Source organism: Salmo salar, chromosome 08, assembly GCF_965601325.2.
Source record: "Salmo salar chromosome 08, fSalSal1, whole genome shotgun sequence".
Classification (NCBI taxonomy): domain Eukaryota; kingdom Metazoa; phylum Chordata; class Actinopteri; order Salmoniformes; family Salmonidae; genus Salmo; species Salmo salar.
The window spans coordinates 3,293,811-3,311,601 of NC_138298.1; the positions used below are offsets into that span (position 1 = coordinate 3,293,811).

Sequence of the window (17,791 nt, forward strand, 5' to 3'; positions counted from 1 at the left end):
CAAGAGCACACCCTCGTGGACAAAATGCTTACAGCACCTGGTATTCCCAGGCGGTCTCCCATCCAAGTACTAACCAGGCCCGACCCTGCTTAGCTTCCGAGATCAGACGAGATCGGGCGTACCCAGGCTGGTATGGCCGTAAGCGAGAAAAAATCTCTTGCTACAACATATATAGTCAAAGTGAGTGTGATAAACAGACATTGCATTTTCACCAATTAGATAAGCAGCTTGAACTTTGTGTCACTGAAAAAGTAGAAGAAATTACAAACACTGTTCCCATCACTTTTTAGCACAGGTAGTTGGATAAAATACAAACTTTATTTCCTTTCATCATTTGAACAGGGCAAAGGAGCACAAAGCACACACAAGCTGCATTCAGCAACAATATTCTTGTTTGTCTTATAAATACAAGGCAGATGCTAATTGAAAACACAAGGAAATTTGATCCTATTAAAAAGGCAGGAAGCTGCATTTAGTCAATTCATCATTAAATGCTTACTACAAGGCAGTGTTGCTGATGAAATAGTGCAGGGGCACACCCTCGTGGACAAAATGCTTACAGCACCTGGTATTCCCAGGCGGTCTCCCATCCAAGTACTAACCAGGCCCGACCCTGCTTAGCTTCCGAGATCAGACGAGATCGGGCGTACCCAGGCTGGTATGGCCGTAAGGGAGAAACAATCTCTTGCTACAACATATATAGTCAAAGTGAGTGTGATAAACAGACATTGCATTTTCACCAATTAGATAAGCAGCTTGAACTTTGTGTCACTGAAAAAGTAGAAGAAATTACAAACACTGTTCCCATCACTTTTTAGCACAGGTAGTTGGATAAAATACAAACTTTATTTCCTTTCATCATTTGAACAGGGCAAAGGAGCACAAAGCACACACAAGCTGCATTCAGCAACAATATTCTTGTTTGTCTTATAAATACAAGGCAGATGCTAATTGAAAACACAAGGAAATTTGATCCTATTAAAAAGGCAGGAAGCTGCATTTAGTCAATTCATCATTAAATGCTTACTACAAGGCAGTGTTGCTGATGAAATAGTGCAGGGGCACACCCTCGTGGACAAAATGCTTACAGCACCTGGTATTCCCAGGCGGTCTCCCATCCAAGTACTAACCAGGCCCGACCCTGCTTAGCTTCCGAGATCAGACGAGATCGGGCGTACCCAGGCTGGTATGGCCGTAAACGAGAAACAATCTCTTGCTACAACATGAATAGTCAAAGTGAGTGTGATAAACAGACATTGCATTTTCACCAATTAGATAAGCAGCTTGAACTTTGTGTCACTGAAAAAGTAGAAGAAATTACAAACACTGTTTCCATCACTTTTTAGCACAGGTAGTTGGATAAAATACAAACTTTATTTCCTTTCATCATTTGAACAGGGCAAAGGAGCACAAAGCACACACAAGCTGCATTCAGCAACAATATTCTTGTTTGTCTTATAAATACAAGGCAGATGCTAATTGAAAACACAAGGAAATTTGATCCTATTAAAAAGGCAGGAAGCTGCATTTAGTCAATTCATCATTAAATGCTTACTACAAGGCAGTGTTGCTGATGAAATAGTGCAGGGGCACACCCTCGTGGACAAAATGCTTACAGCACCTGGTATTCCCAGGCGGTCTCCCATCCAAGTACTAACCAGGCCCGACCCTGCTTAGCTTCCGAGATCAGACGAGATCGGGCGTACCCAGGCTGGTATAGCCGTAAGCGAGAAACAATCTCTTGCTACAACATATATAGTCAAAGTGAGTCTGATAAAACAGACATTTAGTCAATTCATCATTAAATGCTTAATACAAGGCAGTGTTGCTGATGAAATAGTGCAAGAGCACACCCTCGTGGACAAAATGCTTACAGCACCTGGTATTCCCAGGCGGTCTCCCATCCAAGTACTAACCAGGCCCGACCCTGCTTAGCTTCCGAGATCAGACGAGATCGGGCGTACCCAGGCTGGTATGGCCGTAAGCGAGAAACAATCTCTTGCTACAACATATATAGTCAAAGTGAGTCTGATAAAACAGACATTTAGTCAATTCATCATTAAATGCTTACTACAAGGCAGTGTTGCTGATGAAATAGTGCAAGAGCACACCCTCGTGGACAAAATGCTTACAGCACCTGGTATTCCCAGGCGGTCTCCCATCCAAGTACTAACCAGGCCCGACCCTGCTTAGCTTCCGAGATCAGACGAGATCGGGTGTACCCAGGCTGGTATGGCCGTAAGCGAGAAACAATCTCTTGCTACAATATATATAGTCAAAGTGAGTGTGATAAACAGACATTGCATTTTCACCAATTAGATAAGCAGCTTGAACTTTGTGTCACTGAAAAAGTAGAAGAAATTACAAACACTGTTCCCATCACTTTTTAGCACAGGTAGTTGGATAAAATACAAACTTTATTTCCTTTCATCATTTGAACAGGTCAAAGGAGCACAAAGCACACACAAGCTGCATTCAGCAACAATATTCTTGTTTGTCTTATAAATACAAGGCAGATGCTAATTGAAAACACAAGGAAATTTGAACCTATTAAAAAGGCAGGAAGCTGCATTTAGTCAATTCATCATTAAATGCTTACTACAAGGCAGTGTTGCTGATGAAATAGTGCAGGGGCACACCCTCGTGGACAAAATGCTTACAGCACCTGGTATTCCCAGGCGGTCTCCCATCCAAGTACTAACCAGGCCCGACCCTGCTTAGCTTCCGAGATCAGACGAGATCGGGCGTACCCAGGCTGGTATGGCCGTAAGCGAGAAACAATCTCTTGCTACAACATATATAGTCAAAGTGAGTGTGATAAACAGACATTGCATTTTCACCAATTAGATAAGCAGCTTGAACTTTGTGTCACTGAAAAAGTAGAAGAAATTACAAACACTGTTCCCATCACTTTTTACCACAGGTAGTTGGATAAAATACAAACTTTATTTCCTTTCATCATTTGAACAGGGCAAAGGAGCACAAAGCACACACAAGCTGCATTCAGCAACAATATTCTTGTTTGTCTTATAAATACAAGGCAGATGCTAATTGAAAACACAAGGAAATTTGATCCTATTAAAAAGGCAGGAAGCTGCATTTAGTCAATTCATCATTAAATGCTTACTACAAGGCAGTGTTGCTGATGAAATAGTGCAGGGGCACACCCTCGTGGACAAAATGCTTACAGCACCTGGTATTCCCAGGCGGTCTCCCATCCAAGTACTAACCAGGCCCGACCCTGCTTAGCTTCCGAGATCAGACGAGATCGGGCGTACCCAGGCTGGTATGGCCGTAAGCGAGAAACAATCTCTTGCTACAACATATATAGTCAAAGTGAGTGTGATAAACAGACATTGCATTTTCACCAATTAGATAAGCAGCTTGAACTTTGTGTCACTGAAAAAGTAGAAGAAATTACAAACACTGTTCCCATCACTTTTTAGCACAGGTAGTTGGATAAAATACAAACTTTATTTCCTTTCATCATTTGAACAGGGCAAAGGAGCACAAAGCACACACAAGCTGCATTCAGCAACAATATTCTTGTTTGTCTTATAAATACAAGGCAGATGCTAATTGAAAACACAAGGAAATTTGATCCTATTAAAAAGGCAGGAAGCTGCATTTAGTCAATTCATCATTAAATGCTTACTACAAGGCAGTGTTGCTGATGAAATAGTGCAGGGGCACACCCTCGTGGACAAAATGCTTACAGCACCTGGTATTCCCAGGCGGTCTCCCATCCAAGTACTAACCAGGCCCGACCCTGCTTAGCTTCCGAGATCAGACGAGATCGGGCGTACCCAGGCTGGTATGGCCGTAAGCGAGAAACAATCTCTTGCTACAACATATATAGTCAAAGTGAGTGTGATAAACAGACATTGCATTTTCACCAATTAGATAAGCAGCTTGAACTTTGTGTCACTGAAAAAGTAGAAGAAATTACAAACACTGTTTCCATCACTTTTTAGCACAGGTAGTTGGATAAAATACAAACTTTATTTCCTTTCATCATTTGAACAGGGCAAAGGAGCACAAAGCACACACAAGCTGCATTCAGCAACAATATTCTTGTTTGTCTTATAAATACAAGGCAGATGCTAATTGAAAACACAAGGAAATTTGATCCTATTAAAAAGGCAGGAAGCTGCATTTAGTCAATTCATCATTAAATGCTTACTACAAGGCAGTGTTGCTGATGAAATAGTGCAGGGGCACACCCTCGTGGACAAAATGCTTACAGCACCTGGTATTCCCAGGCGGTCTCCCATCCAAGTACTAACCAGGCCCGACCCTGCTTAGCTTCCGAGATCAGACGAGATCGGGCGTACCCAGGCTGGTATAGCCGTAAGCGAGAAACAATCTCTTGCTACAACATATATAGTCAAAGTGAGTCTGATAAAACAGACATTTAGTCAATTCATCATTAAATGCTTAATACAAGGCAGTGTTGCTGATGAAATAGTGCAAGAGCACACCCTCGTGGACAAAATGCTTACAGCACCTGGTATTCCCAGGCGGTCTCCCATCCAAGTACTAACCAGGCCCGACCCTGCTTAGCTTCCGAGATCAGACGAGATCGGGCGTACCCAGGCTGGTATGGCCGTAAGCGAGAAACAATCTCTTGCTACAACATATATAGTCAAAGTGAGTCTGATAAAACAGACATTTAGTCAATTCATCATTAAATGCTTACTACAAGGCAGTGTTGCTGATGAAATAGTGCAAGAGCACACCCTCGTGGACAAAATGCTTACAGCACCTGGTATTCCCAGGCGGTCTCCCATCCAAGTACTAACCAGGCCCGACCCTGCTTAGCTTCCGAGATCAGACGAGATCGGGTGTACCCAGGCTGGTATGGCCGTAAGCGAGAAACAATCTCTTGCTACAATATATATAGTCAAAGTGAGTGTGATAAACAGACATTGCATTTTCACCAATTAGATAAGCAGCTTGAACTTTGTGTCACTGAAAAAGTAGAAGAAATTACAAACACTGTTCCCATCACTTTTTAGCACAGGTAGTTGGATAAAATACAAACTTTATTTCCTTTCATCATTTGAACAGGTCAAAGGAGCACAAAGCACACACAAGCTGCATTCAGCAACAATATTCTTGTTTGTCTTATAAATACAAGGCAGATGCTAATTGAAAACACAAGGAAATTTGAACCTATTAAAAAGGCAGGAAGCTGCATTTAGTCAATTCATCATTAAATGCTTACTACAAGGCAGTGTTGCTGATGAAATAGTGCAGGGGCACACCCTCGTGGACAAAATGCTTACAGCACCTGGTATTCCCAGGCGGTCTCCCATCCAAGTACTAACCAGGCCCGACCCTGCTTAGCTTCCGAGATCAGACGAGATCGGGCGTACCCAGGCTGGTATGGCCGTAAGCGAGAAACAATCTCTTGCTACAACATATATAGTCAAAGTGAGTGTGATAAACAGACATTGCATTTTCACCAATTAGATAAGCAGCTTGAACTTTGTGTCACTGAAAAAGTAGAAGAAATTACAAACACTGTTCCCATCACTTTTTACCACAGGTAGTTGGATAAAATACAAACTTTATTTCCTTTCATCATTTGAACAGGGCAAAGGAGCACAAAGCACACACAAGCTGCATTCAGCAACAATATTCTTGTTTGTCTTATAAATACAAGGCAGATGCTAATTGAAAACACAAGGAAATTTGATCCTATTAAAAAGGCAGGAAGCTGCATTTAGTCAATTCATCATTAAATGCTTACTACAAGGCAGTGTTGCTGATGAAATAGTGCAGGGGCACACCCTCGTGGACAAAATGCTTACAGCACCTGGTATTCCCAGGCGGTCTCCCATCCAAGTACTAACCAGGCCCGACCCTGCTTAGCTTCCGAGATCAGACGAGATCGGGCGTACCCAGGCTGGTATGGCCGTAAGCGAGAAACAATCTCTTGCTACAACATATATAGTCAAAGTGAGTGTGATAAACAGACATTGCATTTTCACCAATTAGATAAGCAGCTTGAACTTTGTGTCACTGAAAAAGTAGAAGAAATTACAAACACTGTTCCCATCACTTTTTAGCACAGGTAGTTGGATAAAATACAAACTTTATTTCCTTTCATCATTTGAACAGGGCAAAGGAGCACAAAGCACACACAAGCTGCATTCAGCAACAATATTCTTGTTTGTCTTATAAATACAAGGCAGATGCTAATTGAAAACACAAGGAAATTTGATCCTATTAAAAAGGCAGGAAGCTGCATTTAGTCAATTCATCATTAAATGCTTACTACAAGGCAGTGTTGCTGATGAAATAGTGCAGGGGCACACCCTCGTGGACAAAATGCTTACAGCACCTGGTATTCCCAGGCGGTCTCCCATCCAAGTACTAACCAGGCCCGACCCTGCTTAGCTTCCGAGATCAGACGAGATCGGGCGTACCCAGGCTGGTATGGCCGTAAGCGAGAAACAATCTCTTGCTACAACATATATAGTCAAAGTGAGTGTGATAAACAGACATTGCATTTTCACCAATTAGATAAGCAGCTTGAACTTTGTGTCACTGAAAAAGTAGAAGAAATTACAAACACTGTTTCCATCACTTTTTAGCACAGGTAGTTGGATAAAATACAAACTTTATTTCCTTTCATCATTTGAACAGGGCAAAGGAGCACAAAGCACACACAAGCTGCATTCAGCAACAATATTCTTGTTTGTCTTATAAATACAAGGCAGATGCTAATTGAAAACACAAGGAAATTTGATCCTATTAAAAAGGCAGGAAGCTGCATTTAGTCAATTCATCATTAAATGCTTACTACAAGGCAGTGTTGCTGATGAAATAGTGCAGGGGCACACCCTCGTGGACAAAATGCTTACAGCACCTGGTATTCCCAGGCGGTCTCCCATCCAAGTACTAACCAGGCCCGACCCTGCTTAGCTTCCGAGATCAGACGAGATCGGGCGTACCCAGGCTGGTATAGCCGTAAGCGAGAAACAATCTCTTGCTACAACATATATAGTCAAAGTGAGTCTGATAAAACAGACATTTAGTCAATTCATCATTAAATGCTTAATACAAGGCAGTGTTGCTGATGAAATAGTGCAAGAGCACACCCTCGTGGACAAAATGCTTACAGCACCTGGTATTCCCAGGCGGTCTCCCATCCAAGTACTAACCAGGCCCGACCCTGCTTAGCTTCCGAGATCAGACGAGATCGGGCGTACCCAGGCTGGTATGGCCGTAAGCGAGAAAAAATCTCTTGCTACAACATATATAGTCAAAGTGAGTGTGATAAACAGACATTGCATTTTCACCAATTAGATAAGCAGCTTGAACTTTGTGTCACTGAAAAAGTAGAAGAAATTACAAACACTGTTCCCATCACTTTTTAGCACAGGTAGTTGGATAAAATACAAACTTTATTTCCTTGCATCATTTGAACAGGGCAAAGGAGCACAAAGCACACACAAGCTGCATTCAGCAACAATATTCTTGTTTGTCTTATAAATACAAGGCAGATGCTAATTGAAAACACAAGGAAATTTGATCCTATTAAAAAGGCAGGAAGCTGCATTTAGTCAATTCATCATTAAATGCTTACTACAAGGCAGTGTTGCTGATGAAATAGTGCAGGGGCACACCCTCGTGGACAAAATGCTTACAGCACCTGGTATTCCCAGGCGGTCTCCCATCCAAGTACTAACCAGGCCCGACCCTGCTTAGCTTCCGAGATCAGACGAGATCGGGCGTACCCAGGCTGGTATGGCCGTAAGGGAGAAACAATCTCTTGCTACAACATATATAGTCAAAGTGAGTGTGATAAACAGACATTGCATTTTCACCAATTAGATAAGCAGCTTGAACTTTGTGTCACTGAAAAAGTAGAAGAAATTACAAACACTGTTCCCATCACTTTTTAGCACAGGTAGTTGGATAAAATACAAACTTTATTTCCTTTCATCATTTGAACAGGGCAAAGGAGCACAAAGCACACACAAGCTGCATTCAGCAACAATATTCTTGTTTGTCTTATAAATACAAGGCAGATGCTAATTGAAAACACAAGGAAATTTGATCCTATTAAAAAGGCAGGAAGCTGCATTTAGTCAATTCATCATTAAATGCTTACTACAAGGCAGTGTTGCTGATGAAATAGTGCAGGGGCACACCCTCGTGGACAAAATGCTTACAGCACCTGGTATTCCCAGGCGGTCTCCCATCCAAGTACTAACCAGGCCCGACCCTGCTTAGCTTCCGAGATCAGACGAGATCGGGCGTACCCAGGCTGGTATGGCCGTAAGCGAGAAACAATCTCTTGCTACAACATATATAGTCAAAGTGAGTGTGATAAACAGACATTGCATTTTCACCAATTAGATAAGCAGCTTGAACTTTGTGTCACTGAAAAAGTAGAAGAAATTACAAACACTGTTCCCATCACTTTTTAGCACAGGTAGTTGGATAAAATACAAACTTTATTTCCTTTCATCATTTGAACAGGGCAAAGGAGCACAAAGCACACACAAGCTGCATTCAGCAACAATATTCTTGTTTGTCTTATAAATACAAGGCAGATGCTAATTGAAAACACAAGGAAATTTGATCCTATTAAAAAGGCAGGAAGCTGCATTTAGTCAATTCATCATTAAATGCTTACTACAAGGCAGTGTTGCTGATGAAATAGTGCAGGGGCACACCCTCGTGGACAAAATGCTTACAGCACCTGGTATTCCCAGGCGGTCTCCCATCCAAGTACTAACCAGGCCCAACCCTGCTTAGCTTCCGAGATCAGACGAGATCGGGCGTACCCAGGCTGGTATAGCCGTAAGCGAGAAACAATCTCTTGCTACAACATATATAGTCAAAGTGAGTCTGATAAAACAGACATTTAGTCAATTCATCATTAAATGCTTAATACAAGGCAGTGTTGCTGATGAAATAGTGCAAGAGCACACCCTCGTGGACAAAATGCTTACAGCACCTGGTATTCCCAGGCGGTCTCCCATCCAAGTACTAACCAGGCCCGACCCTGCTTAGCTTCCGAGATCAGACGAGATCGGGCGTACCCAGGCTGGTATGGCCGTAAGCGAGAAACAATCTCTTGCTACAACATATATAGTCAAAGTGAGTCTGATAAACAGACATTGCATTTTCACCAATTAGATAAGCAGCTTGAACTTTGTGTCACTGAAAAAGTAGAAGAAATTACAAACACTGTTCCCATCACTTTTTACCACAGGTAGTTGGATAAAATACAAACTTTATTTCCTTTCATCATTTGAACAGGGCAAAGGAGCACAAAGCACACACAAGCTGCATTCAGCAACAATATTCTTGTTTGTCTTATAAATACAAGGCAGATGCTAATTGAAAACACAAGGAAATTTGATCCTATTAAAAAGGCAGGAAGCTGCATTTAGTCAATTCATCATTAAATGCTTACTACAAGGCAGTGTTGCTGATGAAATAGTGCAGGGGCACACCCTCGTGGACAAAATGCTTACAGCACCTGGTATTCCCAGGCGGTCTCCCATCCAAGTACTAACCAGGCCCGACCCTGCTTAGCTTCCGAGATCAGACGAGATCGGGCGTACCCAGGCTGGTATGGCCGTAAGCGAGAAACAATCTCTTGCTACAACATATATAGTCAAAGTGAGTGTGATAAACAGACATTGCATTTTCACCAATTAGATAAGCAGCTTGAACTTTGTGTCACTGAAAAAGTAGAAGAAATTACAAACACTGTTCCCATCACTTTTTACCACAGGTAGTTGGATAAAATACAAACTTTATTTCCTTTCATCATTTGAACAGGGCAAAGGAGCACAAAGCACACACAAGCTGCATTCAGCAACAATATTCTTGTTTGTCTTATAAATACAAGGCAGATGCTAATTGAAAACACAAGAAAATTTGATCCTATTAAAAAGGCAGGAAGCTGCATTTAGTCAATTCATCATTAAATGCTTACTACAAGGCAGTGTTGCTGATGAAATAGTGCAGGGGCACACCCTCGTGGACAAAATGCTTACAGCACCTGGTATTCCCAGGCGGTCTCCCATCCAAGTACTAACCAGGCCCGACCCTGCTTAGCTTCCGAGATCAGACGAGATCGGGCGTACCCAGGCTGGTATGGCCGTAAGCGAGAAAAAATCTCTTGCTACAACATATATAGTCAAAGTGAGTGTGATAAACAGACATTGCATTTTCACCAATTAGATAAGCAGCTTGAACTTTGTGTCACTGAAAAAGTAGAAGAAATTACAAACACTGTTCCCATCACTTTTTAGCACAGGTAGTTGGATAAAATACAAACTTTATTTCCTTTCATCATTTGAACAGGGCAAAGGAGCACAAAGCACACACAAGCTGCATTCAGCAACAATATTCTTGTTTGTCTTATAAATACAAGGCAGATGCTAATTGAAAACACAAGGAAATTTGATCCTATTAAAAAGGCAGGAAGCTGCATTTAGTCAATTCATCATTAAATGCTTACTACAAGGCAGTGTTGCTGATGAAATAGTGCAGGGGCACACCCTCGTGGACAAAATGCTTACAGCACCTGGTATTCCCAGGCGGTCTCCCATCCAAGTACTAACCAGGCCCGACCCTGCTTAGCTTCCGAGATCAGACGAGATCGGGTGTACCCAGGCTGGTATGGCCGTAAGCGAGAAACAATCTCTTGCTACAATATATATAGTCAAAGTGAGTGTGATAAACAGACATTGCATTTTCACCAATTAGATAAGCAGCTTGAACTTTGTGTCACTGAAAAAGTAGAAGAAATTACAAACACTGTTCCCATCAATTTTTAGCACAGGTAGTTGGATAAAATACAAACTTTATTTCCTTTCATCATTTGAACAGGGCAAAGGAGCACAAAGCACACACAAGCTGCATTCAGCAACAATATTCTTGTTTGTCTTATAAATACAAGGCAGATGCTAATTGAAAACACAAGGAAATTTGATCCTATTAAAAAGGCAGGAAGCTGCATTTAGTCAATTCATCATTAAATGCTTACTACAAGGCAGTGTTGCTGATGAAATAGTGCAGGGGCACACCCTCGTGGACAAAATGCTTACAGCACCTGGTATTCCCAGGCGGTCTCCCATCCAAGTACTAACCAGGCCCGACCCTGCTTAGCTTCCGAGATCAGACGAGATCGGGCGTACCCAGGCTGGTATGGCCGTAAGCGAGAAACAATCTCTTGCTACAACATATATAGTCAAAGTGAGTCTGATAAAACAGACATTTAGTCAATTCATCATTAAATGCTTAATACAAGGCAGTGTTGCTGATGAAATAGTGCAAGAGCACACCCTCGTGGACAAAATGCTTACAGCACCTGGTATTCCCAGGCGGTCTCCCATCCAAGTACTAACCAGGCCCGACCCTGCTTAGCTTCCGAGATCAGACGAGATCGGGCGTACCCAGGCTGGTATGGCCGTAAGCGAGAAAAAATCTCTTGCTACAACATATATAGTCAAAGTGAGTGTGATAAACAGACATTGCATTTTCACCAATTAGATAAGCAGCTTGAACTTTGTGTCACTGAAAAAGTAGAAGAAATTACAAACACTGTTCCCATCACTTTTTAGCACAGGTAGTTGGATAAAATACAAACTTTATTTCCTTTCATCATTTGAACAGGGCAAAGGAGCACAAAGCACACACAAGCTGCATTCAGCAACAATATTCTTGTTTGTCTTATAAATACAAGGCAGATGCTAATTGAAAACACAAGGAAATTTGATCCTATTAAAAAGGCAGGAAGCTGCATTTAGTCAATTCATCATTAAATGCTTACTACAAGGCAGTGTTGCTGATGAAATAGTGCAGGGGCACACCCTCGTGGACAAAATGCTTACAGCACCTGGTATTCCCAGGCGGTCTCCCATCCAAGTACTAACCAGGCCCGACCCTGCTTAGCTTCCGAGATCAGACGAGATCGGGCGTACCCAGGCTGGTATGGCCGTAAGCGAGAAACAATCTCTTGCTACAACATATATAGTCAAAGTGAGTGTGATAAACAGACATTGCATTTTCACCAATTAGATAAGCAGCTTGAACTTTGTGTCACTGAAAAAGTAGAAGAAATTACAAACACTGTTCCCATCACTTTTTAGCACAGGTAGTTGGATAAAATACAAACTTTATTTCCTTTCATCATTTGAACAGGGCAAAGGAGCACAAAGCACACACAAGCTGCATTCAGCAACAATATTCTTGTTTGTCTTATAAATACAAGGCAGATGCTAATTGAAAACACAAGGAAATTTGATCCTATTAAAAAGGCAGGAAGCTGCATTTAGTCAATTCATCATTAAATGCTTACTACAAGGCAGTGTTGCTGATGAAATAGTGCAGGGGCACACCCTCGTGGACAAAATGCTTACAGCACCTGGTATTCCCAGGCGGTCTCCCATCCAAGTACTAACCAGGCCCGACCCTGCTTAGCTTCCGAGATCAGACGAGATCGGGCGTACCCAGGCTGGTATGGCCGTAAGCGAGAAACAATCTCTTGCTACAACATATATAGTCAAAGTGAGTGTGATAAACAGACATTGCATTTTCACCAATTAGATAAGCAGCTTGAACTTTGTGTCACTGAAAAAGTAGAAGAAATTACAAACACTGTTTCCATCACTTTTTAGCACAGGTAGTTGGATAAAATACAAACTTTATTTCCTTTCATCATTTGAACAGGGCAAAGGAGCACAAAGCACACACAAGCTGCATTCAGCAACAATATTCTTGTTTGTCTTATAAATACAAGGCAGATGCTAATTGAAAACACAAGGAAATTTGATCCTATTAAAAAGGCAGGAAGCTGCATTTAGTCAATTCATCATTAAATGCTTACTACAAGGCAGTGTTGCTGATGAAATAGTGCAGGGGCACACCCTCGTGGACAAAATGCTTACAGCACCTGGTATTCCCAGGCGGTCTCCCATCCAAGTACTAACCAGGCCCGACCCTGCTTAGCTTCCGAGATCAGACGAGATCGGGCGTACCCAGGCTGGTATGGCCGTAAGCGAGAAACAATCTCTTGCTACAACATATATAGTCAAAGTGAGTGTGATAAACAGACATTGCATTTTCACCAATTAGATAAGCAGCTTGAACTTTGTGTCACTGAAAAAGTAGAAGAAATTACAAACACTGTTCCCATCACTTTTTAGCACAGGTAGTTGGATAAAATACAAACTTTATTTCCTTTCATCATTTGAACAGGGCAAAGGAGCACAAAGCACACACAAGCTGCATTCAGCAACAATATTCTTGTTTGTCTTATAAATACAAGGCAGATGCTAATTGAAAACACAAGGAAATTTGATCCTATTAAAAAGGCAGGAAGCTGCATTTAGTCAATTCATCATTAAATGCTTACTACAAGGCAGTGTTGCTGATGAAATAGTGCAGGGGCACACCCTCGTGGACAAAATGCTTACAGCACCTGGTATTCCCAGGCGGTCTCCCATCCAAGTACTAACCAGGCCCGACCCTGCTTAGCTTCCGAGATCAGACGAGATCGGGCGTACCCAGGCTGGTATGGCCGTAAGCGAGAAACAATCTCTTGCTACAACATATATAGTCAAAGTGAGTCTGATAAAACAGACATTTAGTCAATTCATCATTAAATGCTTAATACAAGGCAGTGTTGCTGATGAAATAGTGCAAGAGCACACCCTCGTGGACAAAATGCTTACAGCACCTGGTATTCCCAGGCGGTCTCCCATCCAAGTACTAACCAGGCCCGACCCTGCTTAGCTTCCGAGATCAGACGAGATCGGGCGTACCCAGGCTGGTATGGCCGTAAGCGAGAAAAAATCTCTTGCTACAACATATATAGTCAAAGTGAGTGTGATAAACAGACATTGCATTTTCACCAATTAGATAAGCAGCTTGAACTTTGTGTCACTGAAAAAGTAGAAGAAATTACAAACACTGTTCCCATCACTTTTTAGCACAGGTAGTTGGATAAAATACAAACTTTATTTCCTTTCATCATTTGAACAGGGCAAAGGAGCACAAAGCACACACAAGCTGCATTCAGCAACAATATTCTTGTTTGTCTTATAAATACAAGGCAGATGCTAATTGAAAACACAAGGAAATTTGATCCTATTAAAAAGGCAGGAAGCTGCATTTAGTCAATTCATCATTAAATGCTTACTACAAGGCAGTGTTGCTGATGAAATAGTGCAGGGGCACACCCTCGTGGACAAAATGCTTACAGCACCTGGTATTCCCAGGCGGTCTCCCATCCAAGTACTAACCAGGCCCGACCCTGCTTAGCTTCCGAGATCAGACGAGATCGGGCGTACCCAGGCTGGTATGGCCGTAAGCGAGAAACAATCTCTTGCTACAACATATATAGTCAAAGTGAGTGTGATAAACAGACATTGCATTTTCACCAATTAGATAAGCAGCTTGAACTTTGTGTCACTGAAAAAGTAGAAGAAATTACAAACACTGTTCCCATCACTTTTTAGCACAGGTAGTTGGATAAAATACAAACTTTATTTCCTTTCATCATTTGAACAGGGCAAAGGAGCACAAAGCACACACAAGCTGCATTCAGCAACAATATTCTTGTTTGTCTTATAAATACAAGGCAGATGCTAATTGAAAACACAAGGAAATTTGATCCTATTAAAAAGGCAGGAAGCTGCATTTAGTCAATTCATCATTAAATGCTTACTACAAGGCAGTGTTGCTGATGAAATAGTGCAGGGGCACACCCTCGTGGACAAAATGCTTACAGCACCTGGTATTCCCAGGCGGTCTCCCATCCAAGTACTAACCAGGCCCGACCCTGCTTAGCTTCCGAGATCAGACGAGATCGGGCGTACCCAGGCTGGTATGGCCGTAAGCGAGAAACAATCTCTTGCTACAACATATATAGTCAAAGTGAGTGTGATAAACAGACATTGCATTTTCACCAATTAGATAAGCAGCTTGAACTTTGTGTCACTGAAAAAGTAGAAGAAATTACAAACACTGTTTCCATCACTTTTTAGCACAGGTAGTTGGATAAAATACAAACTTTATTTCCTTTCATCATTTGAACAGGGCAAAGGAGCACAAAGCACACACAAGCTGCATTCAGCAACAATATTCTTGTTTGTCTTATAAATACAAGGCAGATGCTAATTGAAAACACAAGGAAATTTGATCCTATTAAAAAGGCAGGAAGCTGCATTTAGTCAATTCATCATTAAATGCTTACTACAAGGCAGTGTTGCTGATGAAATAGTGCAGGGGCACACCCTCGTGGACAAAATGCTTACAGCACCTGGTATTCCCAGGCGGTCTCCCATCCAAGTACTAACCAGGCCCGACCCTGCTTAGCTTCCGAGATCAGACGAGATCGGGCGTACCCAGGCTGGTATAGCCGTAAGCGAGAAACAATCTCTTGCTACAACATATATAGTCAAAGTGAGTCTGATAAAACAGACATTTAGTCAATTCATCATTAAATGCTTAATACAAGGCAGTGTTGCTGATGAAATAGTGCAAGAGCACACCCTCGTGGACAAAATGCTTACAGCACCTGGTATTCCCAGGCGGTCTCCCATCCAAGTACTAACCAGGCCCGACCCTGCTTAGCTTCCGAGATCAGACGAGATCGGGTGTACCCAGGCTGGTATGGCCGTAAGCGAGAAACAATCTCTTGCTACAACATATATAGTCAAAGTGAGTGTGATAAACAGACATTGCATTTTCACCAATTAGATAAGCAGCTTGAACTTTGTGTCACTGAAAAAGTAGAAGAAATTACAAACACTGTTCCCATCACTTTTTAGCACAGGTAGTTGGATAAAATACAAACTTTATTTCCTTTCATCATTTGAACAGGGCAAAGGAGCACAAAGCACACACAAGCTGCATTCAGCAACAATATTCTTGTTTGTCTTATAAATACAAGGCAGATGCTAATTGAAAACACAAGGAAATTTGATCCTATTAAAAAGGCAGGAAGCTGCATTTAGTCAATTCATCATTAAATGCTTACTACAAGGCAGTGTTGCTGATGAAATAGTGCAGGGGCACACCCTCGTGGACAAAATGCTTACAGCACCTGGTACTCCCAGGCGGTCTCCCATCCAAGTACTAACCAGGCCCGACCCTGCTTAGCTTCCGAGATCAGACGAGATCGGGCGTACCCAGGCTGGTATGGCCGTAAGCGAGAAACAATCTCTTGCTACAACATATATAGTCAAAGTGAGTGTGATAAACAGACATTGCATTTTCACCAATTAGATAAGCAGCTTGAACTTTGTGTCACTGAAAAAGTAGAAGAAATTACAAACACTGTTCCCATCACTTTTTACCACAGGTAGTTGGATAAAATACAAACTTTATTTCCTTTCATCATTTGAACAGGGCAAAGGAGCACAAAGCACACACAAGCTGCATTCAGCAACAATATTCTTGTTTGTCTTATAAATACAAGGCAGATGCTAATTGAAAACACAAGGAAATTTGATCCTATTAAAAAGGCAGGAAGCTGCATTTAGTCAATTCATCATTAAATGCTTACTACAAGGCAGTGTTGCTGATGAAATAGTGCAGGGGCACACCCTCGTGGACAAAATGCTTACAGCACCTGGTATTCCCAGGCGGTCTCCCATCCAAGTACTAACCAGGCCCGACCCTGCTTAGCTTCCGAGATCAGACGAGATCGGGCGTACCCAGGCTGGTATGGCCGTAAGCGAGAAACAATCTCTTGCTACAACATATATAGTCAAAGTGAGTGTGATAAACAGACATTGCATTTTCACCAATTAGATAAGCAGCTTGAACTTTGTGTCACTGAAAAAGTAGAAGAAATTACAAACACTGTTCCCATCACTTTTTAGCACAGGTAGTTGGATAAAATACAAACTTTATTTCCTTTCATCATTTGAACAGGGCAAAGGAGCACAAAGCACACACAAGCTGCATTCAGCAACAATATTCTTGTTTGTCTTATAAATACAAGGCAGATGCTAATTGAAAACACAAGGAAATTTGATCCTATTAAAAAGGCAGGAAGCTGCATTTAGTCAATTCATCATTAAATGCTTACTACAAGGCAGTGTTGCTGATGAAATAGTGCAGGGGCACACCCTCGTGGACAAAATGCTTACAGCACCTGGTATTCCCAGGCGGTCTCCCATCCAAGTACTAACCAGGCCCGACCCTGCTTAGCTTCCGAGATCAGACGAGATCGGGCGTACCCAGGCTGGTATGGCCGTAAGCGAGAAACAATCTCTTGCTACAACATATATAGTCAAAGTGAGTCTGATAAAACAGACATTTAGTCAATTCATCATTAAATGCTTAATACAAGGCAGTGTTGCTGATGAAATAGTGCAAGAGCACACCCTCGTGGACAAAATGCTTACAGCACCTGGTATTCCCAGGCGGTCTCCCATCCAAGTACTAACCAGGCCCGACCCTGCTTAGCTTCCGAGATCAGACGAGATCGGGCGTACCCAGGCTGGTATGGCCGTAAGCGAGAAACAATCTCTTGCTACAACATATATAGTCAAAGTGAGTCTGATAAACAGACATTGCATTTTCACCAATTAGATAAGCAGCTTGAACTTTGTGTCACTGAAAAAGTAGAAGAAATTACAAACACTGTTCCCATCACTTTTTACCACAGGTAGTTGGATAAAATACAAACTTTATTTCCTTTCATCATTTGAACAGGGCAAAGGAGCACAAAGCACACACAAGCTGCATTCAGCAACAATATTCTTGTTTGTCTTATAAATACAAGGCAGATGCTAATTGA

At 41.9% G+C, this 17,791-nt stretch overlaps 39 non-coding genes across 39 annotated transcripts; all 39 read right to left on the reverse strand.

Moving 5' to 3' along the window:
• Positions 1-25: 25 nt before the first annotated feature.
• LOC145856100 (5S ribosomal RNA) lies at positions 26-144 on the reverse strand. The gene has a single exon (XR_014376988.1). It is a non-coding gene; the product is annotated as a 5S ribosomal RNA (ribosomal RNA).
• A 409-nt stretch (positions 145-553) lies between these two features.
• On the reverse strand, positions 554-672 carry LOC145884969 (5S ribosomal RNA). Its single transcript, XR_014396549.1, has one exon. It is a non-coding gene; the product is annotated as a 5S ribosomal RNA (ribosomal RNA).
• Positions 673-1,081: 409 nt separating this feature from the next.
• On the reverse strand, positions 1,082-1,200 carry LOC145881950 (5S ribosomal RNA). Its single transcript, XR_014393518.1, has one exon. It is a non-coding gene; the product is annotated as a 5S ribosomal RNA (ribosomal RNA).
• Positions 1,201-1,609: 409 nt separating this feature from the next.
• Positions 1,610-1,728, reverse strand: LOC145882041 (5S ribosomal RNA). The gene has a single exon (XR_014393608.1). It is a non-coding gene; the product is annotated as a 5S ribosomal RNA (ribosomal RNA).
• A 139-nt stretch (positions 1,729-1,867) lies between these two features.
• Positions 1,868-1,986, reverse strand: LOC145856101 (5S ribosomal RNA). Its single transcript, XR_014376989.1, has one exon. It is a non-coding gene; the product is annotated as a 5S ribosomal RNA (ribosomal RNA).
• Positions 1,987-2,125: 139 nt separating this feature from the next.
• On the reverse strand, positions 2,126-2,244 carry LOC145855047 (5S ribosomal RNA). The gene has a single exon (XR_014375934.1). It is a non-coding gene; the product is annotated as a 5S ribosomal RNA (ribosomal RNA).
• Positions 2,245-2,653: 409 nt separating this feature from the next.
• LOC145856102 (5S ribosomal RNA) lies at positions 2,654-2,772 on the reverse strand. The gene has a single exon (XR_014376990.1). It is a non-coding gene; the product is annotated as a 5S ribosomal RNA (ribosomal RNA).
• Positions 2,773-3,181: 409 nt separating this feature from the next.
• LOC145856103 (5S ribosomal RNA) lies at positions 3,182-3,300 on the reverse strand. The gene has a single exon (XR_014376991.1). It is a non-coding gene; the product is annotated as a 5S ribosomal RNA (ribosomal RNA).
• A 409-nt stretch (positions 3,301-3,709) lies between these two features.
• Positions 3,710-3,828, reverse strand: LOC145856105 (5S ribosomal RNA). Its single transcript, XR_014376993.1, has one exon. It is a non-coding gene; the product is annotated as a 5S ribosomal RNA (ribosomal RNA).
• Positions 3,829-4,237: 409 nt separating this feature from the next.
• On the reverse strand, positions 4,238-4,356 carry LOC145882042 (5S ribosomal RNA). Its single transcript, XR_014393609.1, has one exon. It is a non-coding gene; the product is annotated as a 5S ribosomal RNA (ribosomal RNA).
• Positions 4,357-4,495: 139 nt separating this feature from the next.
• On the reverse strand, positions 4,496-4,614 carry LOC145856106 (5S ribosomal RNA). Its single transcript, XR_014376994.1, has one exon. It is a non-coding gene; the product is annotated as a 5S ribosomal RNA (ribosomal RNA).
• Positions 4,615-4,753: 139 nt separating this feature from the next.
• LOC145855058 (5S ribosomal RNA) lies at positions 4,754-4,872 on the reverse strand. The gene has a single exon (XR_014375945.1). It is a non-coding gene; the product is annotated as a 5S ribosomal RNA (ribosomal RNA).
• Positions 4,873-5,281: 409 nt separating this feature from the next.
• LOC145856107 (5S ribosomal RNA) lies at positions 5,282-5,400 on the reverse strand. Its single transcript, XR_014376995.1, has one exon. It is a non-coding gene; the product is annotated as a 5S ribosomal RNA (ribosomal RNA).
• Positions 5,401-5,809: 409 nt separating this feature from the next.
• Positions 5,810-5,928, reverse strand: LOC145856108 (5S ribosomal RNA). Its single transcript, XR_014376996.1, has one exon. It is a non-coding gene; the product is annotated as a 5S ribosomal RNA (ribosomal RNA).
• Positions 5,929-6,337: 409 nt separating this feature from the next.
• On the reverse strand, positions 6,338-6,456 carry LOC145856109 (5S ribosomal RNA). The gene has a single exon (XR_014376997.1). It is a non-coding gene; the product is annotated as a 5S ribosomal RNA (ribosomal RNA).
• Positions 6,457-6,865: 409 nt separating this feature from the next.
• Positions 6,866-6,984, reverse strand: LOC145882043 (5S ribosomal RNA). The gene has a single exon (XR_014393610.1). It is a non-coding gene; the product is annotated as a 5S ribosomal RNA (ribosomal RNA).
• A 139-nt stretch (positions 6,985-7,123) lies between these two features.
• LOC145856111 (5S ribosomal RNA) lies at positions 7,124-7,242 on the reverse strand. Its single transcript, XR_014376999.1, has one exon. It is a non-coding gene; the product is annotated as a 5S ribosomal RNA (ribosomal RNA).
• Positions 7,243-7,651: 409 nt separating this feature from the next.
• On the reverse strand, positions 7,652-7,770 carry LOC145884970 (5S ribosomal RNA). Its single transcript, XR_014396550.1, has one exon. It is a non-coding gene; the product is annotated as a 5S ribosomal RNA (ribosomal RNA).
• A 409-nt stretch (positions 7,771-8,179) lies between these two features.
• Positions 8,180-8,298, reverse strand: LOC145856112 (5S ribosomal RNA). Its single transcript, XR_014377000.1, has one exon. It is a non-coding gene; the product is annotated as a 5S ribosomal RNA (ribosomal RNA).
• A 409-nt stretch (positions 8,299-8,707) lies between these two features.
• Positions 8,708-8,826, reverse strand: LOC145881605 (5S ribosomal RNA). The gene has a single exon (XR_014393178.1). It is a non-coding gene; the product is annotated as a 5S ribosomal RNA (ribosomal RNA).
• Positions 8,827-8,965: 139 nt separating this feature from the next.
• Positions 8,966-9,084, reverse strand: LOC145856113 (5S ribosomal RNA). The gene has a single exon (XR_014377001.1). It is a non-coding gene; the product is annotated as a 5S ribosomal RNA (ribosomal RNA).
• A 409-nt stretch (positions 9,085-9,493) lies between these two features.
• LOC145856114 (5S ribosomal RNA) lies at positions 9,494-9,612 on the reverse strand. The gene has a single exon (XR_014377002.1). It is a non-coding gene; the product is annotated as a 5S ribosomal RNA (ribosomal RNA).
• Positions 9,613-10,021: 409 nt separating this feature from the next.
• LOC145856115 (5S ribosomal RNA) lies at positions 10,022-10,140 on the reverse strand. The gene has a single exon (XR_014377003.1). It is a non-coding gene; the product is annotated as a 5S ribosomal RNA (ribosomal RNA).
• Positions 10,141-10,549: 409 nt separating this feature from the next.
• Positions 10,550-10,668, reverse strand: LOC145855070 (5S ribosomal RNA). Its single transcript, XR_014375957.1, has one exon. It is a non-coding gene; the product is annotated as a 5S ribosomal RNA (ribosomal RNA).
• Positions 10,669-11,077: 409 nt separating this feature from the next.
• LOC145856117 (5S ribosomal RNA) lies at positions 11,078-11,196 on the reverse strand. The gene has a single exon (XR_014377005.1). It is a non-coding gene; the product is annotated as a 5S ribosomal RNA (ribosomal RNA).
• Positions 11,197-11,335: 139 nt separating this feature from the next.
• On the reverse strand, positions 11,336-11,454 carry LOC145856118 (5S ribosomal RNA). Its single transcript, XR_014377006.1, has one exon. It is a non-coding gene; the product is annotated as a 5S ribosomal RNA (ribosomal RNA).
• A 409-nt stretch (positions 11,455-11,863) lies between these two features.
• LOC145856119 (5S ribosomal RNA) lies at positions 11,864-11,982 on the reverse strand. Its single transcript, XR_014377007.1, has one exon. It is a non-coding gene; the product is annotated as a 5S ribosomal RNA (ribosomal RNA).
• A 409-nt stretch (positions 11,983-12,391) lies between these two features.
• Positions 12,392-12,510, reverse strand: LOC145856120 (5S ribosomal RNA). The gene has a single exon (XR_014377008.1). It is a non-coding gene; the product is annotated as a 5S ribosomal RNA (ribosomal RNA).
• A 409-nt stretch (positions 12,511-12,919) lies between these two features.
• LOC145856121 (5S ribosomal RNA) lies at positions 12,920-13,038 on the reverse strand. The gene has a single exon (XR_014377009.1). It is a non-coding gene; the product is annotated as a 5S ribosomal RNA (ribosomal RNA).
• A 409-nt stretch (positions 13,039-13,447) lies between these two features.
• Positions 13,448-13,566, reverse strand: LOC145856122 (5S ribosomal RNA). Its single transcript, XR_014377010.1, has one exon. It is a non-coding gene; the product is annotated as a 5S ribosomal RNA (ribosomal RNA).
• A 139-nt stretch (positions 13,567-13,705) lies between these two features.
• Positions 13,706-13,824, reverse strand: LOC145856123 (5S ribosomal RNA). The gene has a single exon (XR_014377011.1). It is a non-coding gene; the product is annotated as a 5S ribosomal RNA (ribosomal RNA).
• Positions 13,825-14,233: 409 nt separating this feature from the next.
• On the reverse strand, positions 14,234-14,352 carry LOC145856124 (5S ribosomal RNA). Its single transcript, XR_014377012.1, has one exon. It is a non-coding gene; the product is annotated as a 5S ribosomal RNA (ribosomal RNA).
• Positions 14,353-14,761: 409 nt separating this feature from the next.
• Positions 14,762-14,880, reverse strand: LOC145856125 (5S ribosomal RNA). Its single transcript, XR_014377013.1, has one exon. It is a non-coding gene; the product is annotated as a 5S ribosomal RNA (ribosomal RNA).
• Positions 14,881-15,289: 409 nt separating this feature from the next.
• On the reverse strand, positions 15,290-15,408 carry LOC145882044 (5S ribosomal RNA). The gene has a single exon (XR_014393611.1). It is a non-coding gene; the product is annotated as a 5S ribosomal RNA (ribosomal RNA).
• Positions 15,409-15,547: 139 nt separating this feature from the next.
• LOC145855081 (5S ribosomal RNA) lies at positions 15,548-15,666 on the reverse strand. The gene has a single exon (XR_014375968.1). It is a non-coding gene; the product is annotated as a 5S ribosomal RNA (ribosomal RNA).
• A 409-nt stretch (positions 15,667-16,075) lies between these two features.
• On the reverse strand, positions 16,076-16,194 carry LOC145881944 (5S ribosomal RNA). Its single transcript, XR_014393512.1, has one exon. It is a non-coding gene; the product is annotated as a 5S ribosomal RNA (ribosomal RNA).
• Positions 16,195-16,603: 409 nt separating this feature from the next.
• On the reverse strand, positions 16,604-16,722 carry LOC145856126 (5S ribosomal RNA). The gene has a single exon (XR_014377014.1). It is a non-coding gene; the product is annotated as a 5S ribosomal RNA (ribosomal RNA).
• A 409-nt stretch (positions 16,723-17,131) lies between these two features.
• LOC145856128 (5S ribosomal RNA) lies at positions 17,132-17,250 on the reverse strand. Its single transcript, XR_014377016.1, has one exon. It is a non-coding gene; the product is annotated as a 5S ribosomal RNA (ribosomal RNA).
• Positions 17,251-17,389: 139 nt separating this feature from the next.
• Positions 17,390-17,508, reverse strand: LOC145856129 (5S ribosomal RNA). The gene has a single exon (XR_014377017.1). It is a non-coding gene; the product is annotated as a 5S ribosomal RNA (ribosomal RNA).
• Positions 17,509-17,791: the final 283 nt, after the last annotated feature.